Source organism: Nansenia antarctica (assembly GCF_963989245.1).
Source record: "Nansenia antarctica genome assembly, chromosome: 2".
Taxonomy (NCBI): Eukaryota; Metazoa; Chordata; class Actinopteri; order Argentiniformes; family Microstomatidae; genus Nansenia; species Nansenia antarctica.
In genome coordinates, this window is record NC_137675.1 from 79,639,645 (window position 1) to 79,644,504 (window position 4,860).

Genomic DNA, 4,860 nt, shown 5'->3' on the forward strand with positions numbered 1-4,860 from the left:
GAAATCAAACTTTATTTATACAGCCTTTTGTACACGGTTGTAATAAAAAAAGATTTAAAAAGATTTAAAAAGGAATAATAACACAACAGAGTGAGTGACTAATGCGATAGTGACTATAGAAACAGGTGATTGGAGGTAGAAATCGGAGGATGGGCTCATTGTAAATGCATGGAATGGAATGAGGAATGGAATCAGTCCCTGTCCCTTTTTGGTGCTATTTTTTTATTTATTTATTTTTTACACCAAATGCAGATTACTGGCATCCATTGTTTTCTTGACAATTACTTTTTTTCTGATTCTGATGTCTCTGATACCGAGCCTGACGCTGGCTCAGAACAAGCCTGAGATAACTCACTGGTCTTATCTGACCCAACCACATGTGGCCCCCAGCACAGACCTTCTCTCTGCCCGCCATTACAAACCACTTCATTTAATAAGGGCTATTTGTCTTGGTGTACAGCAGAGAAGGAGAGAGAGGGAGAGAAAAGAGGAGTGAGAGTCAGAGCAAAACACACACACACTCACACACTCACACACACACACACACACACACACACACACACACACACACACATACACACACACATACAGTATATGTGTAAGAACAAAAGTTCCTCAAGTTCTCTCTCTCTCTCTCTCTGAGATGTTGACGGCTGGGTCCTTGGTCACTGATTGGTGGAGAGGCAGGCTGAGGTGAAAGGTCATGTGTCGTGTGCCGGTGGAGGAGAACTGGGCCACTTTCAGAAGGACATTTTGGTATAATCAGATCTATACTATGTAGATCATGCACGCCTCTCTGACACATAGACTAATGAGTTGCATCAGATCTGTCTATGACATTCCTATCGGCAGCGTTCAGTGTGTTACCGCTCCTCAGATATAGAAAATGATATACTGCGTAGAACACACTCGCCTCTCTGACATAAAAGGAACATTTAAAAAATAATAATACATTCAATTTGGGGCGCTTAGGTGGCGTAGCGGGTTAAGCGCTAACCATGTAACCGCAGGGTCCCCGGTTCGATTCCGTCCGGGGACACATCCTGCATGTCATCCCTCCTCTCTCTCTCACCCATCCTTCCTGTCTAAAATCTCTACTGTATCTGTCCATAAAAAATGAAAAATATGAGTGGGACTGCCCCACTCAGAAAAAAAAAGAAAGAATACATTCAATTTGTATAGCGATTTCTCATGGACTCAAAGCTCCCTACATGTCTAGGACAGGAGGACAAGCACAACGCCTACATAACATACAGCCCTGTACTGTACATGAAACGCCTGCCTGAACAGGTGGGCTTTTTTAGCAAGGTCTAAAAAGCAGCTCTGACATTGTGGGGAACAGCATTCCACAGGGATAGCAGATGTCACCCACAGTGCGGAGTCTGGCTCTGGGGACAGTGAGGAGGCCAGAGTCAGCGGAGCGGAGGGAGGGAGCCTGATAAAAGAATAAATCGTGTCAGATCTATCCATCCATATATCTATCTGCAGCATTCAGGACTGAAGGTTATCAACCCTCGGGGTCTGTGGAGAGTGTTGCCAGGTGACTGGCGGTGACGGTGGTGGTGGTGGTGGATGGGCGTCAGGGTGTAGGGGTCAGAGGTGGCTCTGAGGCAGCCCCGTGCAGGTTGGGGGGTGTCGTGGTGGTGGTGGTGGTGGAGGAGTGCAGGGGTCTCTCTGACGAGAACGTTGCCAGGTGTGAATGGACGGGAGGCCCTTCCTGTGTTGTTGCCAGGTGTGAAAGGGAGAGAGGGAGGCCCCGGTCATGTTGATGTTGGACCCCAGTCCGGGCCTGGATAGCTTTGGAGAAGACCCATTAGAATCACTGGGGCTAGTCCTCAAGTCCAGCTGAGGGAGGGAGGGTGGGAGGATGGCAGGGAGGGAGGGAGGGATGGAGGGAGGAAAGGAAGAGAGGGGTAATTTTTAACCTTGAAAATCTGGAGCTTTGGAATGGTCTCGTTGGCCAGGAAGTTTGTCAAGGGGGAGTAATTTCGAAAGGCCCTTTTTTGATCCAACGTGTCATTATTCAAGGACTTGTAAATGTTTTCTTTTGCCTCCGACACTCTACCTCCTCCGACGTCTTACCCTCCATACAGAGTTAGGCCCCAGCCATAATTAACTATCAGAAAACAGATAGAAACGTATACGTATGAAATCACAATATCTGATTTGATCCCTAGTCCCGCAGAATTCTAGCGTGACTTTGGAAACAACCTAGCAACTGAACAATGCAACCTAGCAACTGAACAATGCAACCTAGCAACTGAACAACACAACCCAGCAACTCACCATGAAACCTTGTTTCTGATTGGCTAAATGGAAGAACAGACTGTGGAAAGTTGAACTTCTTCAAACAGTCTTCTTCAGACCCTTGTCATCTCCGTTGTCCTTCAACAGATGACTCCCATAGAGAAACCGGATTAACAGATAGCATAGTTTTGTATGGCCTTCGAACGCCTCTCAGCCAATCACAATGCTTTTGTGGTCCTCTGTGCCTCATAGAGCATTACGTTAACAACGCTTAGGTTGAGGGTTTGATTCCCGCTGGGACCATATACAGTATATACAGCAAGTAGCAAAGAGGTTAGAGAGGCCGGCTAGCAATCGGAAGGTCGCTGGTTCGATCCCCGCCTCAGGAGGGAGCTGCATGTGAGTTGGTGACTGGAGGGTTGCTGGCATCATATCTAAGGTGCCTACCCCTGCTGTTACGCCCTTGAGCAAGGCACTTAACTCCTAATTGCTCCAGGGGTGCTGACCTAGAGCAAAAAAGAAAGAAAAGCTGTACTCTGCAAAGACAGAAAGGTTAATCTAATCTAAAATATACCGAAAAAATGTATGCTCTCACTGCAATGTAAGTCGCTCTGGATAAAAGCGTCAGCTAAAATGGTGTATGTTGCTCAACGTTATGGCATGCATTGTATTTTGCTAAACCGCATAAAGGCATGGCATGTAACTTACCTTCATAGAACTTTTCTTACGAGGCTCAGATAATGTTAATGGCTTTTCTGTTCCCTGCTGCTCAGTGGTCCTTGCCTGCCCTCCGTCACAGAGCCGTGTGTCTGCAGCCAAGCTGCAGGTGAACGCCTCAGGCTAGGCTAATTGAGGATCTGGGTCATTAACTCTCCCTTGTGAATGTTTGTGTGTGTGTGTGTGTGTGTGTGTGTGCGTGTGTGTGTGTGCGTGTGTGTGTGCGTGTGCTAGCAGGTGGCCTGCTGTTGGATCAAGAAAGAGAGAGAGAGAGAGAGAGAGAGAGTAGAGTAGAGTAGAGTAGAGTTCCCCCGCTTGTCATAGTTCAAGGGTGAAGGGGCCCCTCTTGCTATTTATAGGGCCATGATCAAGATGGCCGTCATTTGTGAGCTCTGGCCAGAGGTTAGGGGTCAAGGGTCAGGGGTGAGGATCTGAAATGACAGTTTATTTTTAGTCTAAACAAGGCTGCTATTTAAGGCTACATGAAGAGGCGGCTGGCTAATTACAGCACCGTCGGTTAGGCTGCCACCCCCAGCACCAATTGCAGCCATATGCCGCCAGACTAGGGGGTCTGCCCCAGCCCCTGCCACCACCGCTGTCTCCCTGTCTACGTGCGCGCCCGTGTGTGTGTGTGTGTGTGTGTGTGTGTGTGTGTGAGTGTGTGTGTGTGTGTGTGTGCGTGCGTGCGTGCGTGCGTGCGTGCGTGTGCGTGCATTTTCGTGTAAACGTGTGTGCATTCAAGTTAATTTGTGAATGTGTGTGTGTTTCTGTGTGTGTGTGTGTATACATTTACATGTACGTGTATTTGTGTGTGTGTGCATTTTCATGTAAACGTTTGTGTCTCTGTGTGTGTATGTATCACTGTGGGCTGTTTATCATGTGGCGCACAGTAAGTGCCTGGTGTCTATGACCCTTTGATCTGGTCCACCTATACACCTACCCAGTCCACTGGTCCAGCTCAGATCCTCTTGGATGCTGTTTGCACCACGCCCTCTGTAACCAATGGTATGGTCCCGCAGAAGTCACTGTCTCCAATTAACAAGGTGCATTTAGAAGATGACATCACAGGCATGAAATCCACATGAAAGAGCTGAAGTCCACTCGACACCCACTTCGTGTGTTTTATGATTATTATGCAGGTGCATCACTGGGGAGGCTGGTGGAGGTAGAAATCGGACGGGACGGGGCTCATTGTAATGCGTAGAATAGAATGAGGAATGGTATGAACCACCTGTTTGATACCATTCCTCATTCCGTTCCATGTATTAGCCTACAATGAGAGGGGGGTCGGCAAGGTCGACAGTTCGAACCCCGGCTGGCCACGCGTCGAGGTGTCCTTGAGCAAGGCACCGAACCCCTAATTGCTCCAGGGTCTGCGTCTATGGCCGACCCCTTGCCTAGAGCATAAAATACCAAATTCCAACAATTGACTGACAAGTTGGTTGCATGGCATGGTCAGTGTATGGTATGGTAGACTTGAACGTGAGCCAGGGTAACCTAATAATAATAATTAATTCTAATTGTTTCATTGCCTTGAAATCAACTTGTCAGTCAATTGTTGGAATTTGGTATGTTATGCTCTAGGCAAGGGGTTGGTCATAGACGGCGACCCTGGAGCAATTAGGGGTTCAGTGCCTTGCTCAAGGACACCTCGGCATGTGGCCAGCCGCGGCTTGAACCGCCGAACTGCCGACCTTGCCATCATTAGATTAGTCATGTTTTTATATCATGTTTTTTATATCACTATTTGCACTTTTGGTTGGATGCTAAACTGCATTTCGTTGTCTAGTACTTGTACTCTGCAATGACAACAAAATTGAATCTAATCCAATCTAATCTTAAAAAGATGCTACAAGATATTTGTATATTTTCAGCCACTAGTCCTAAAATCTCACC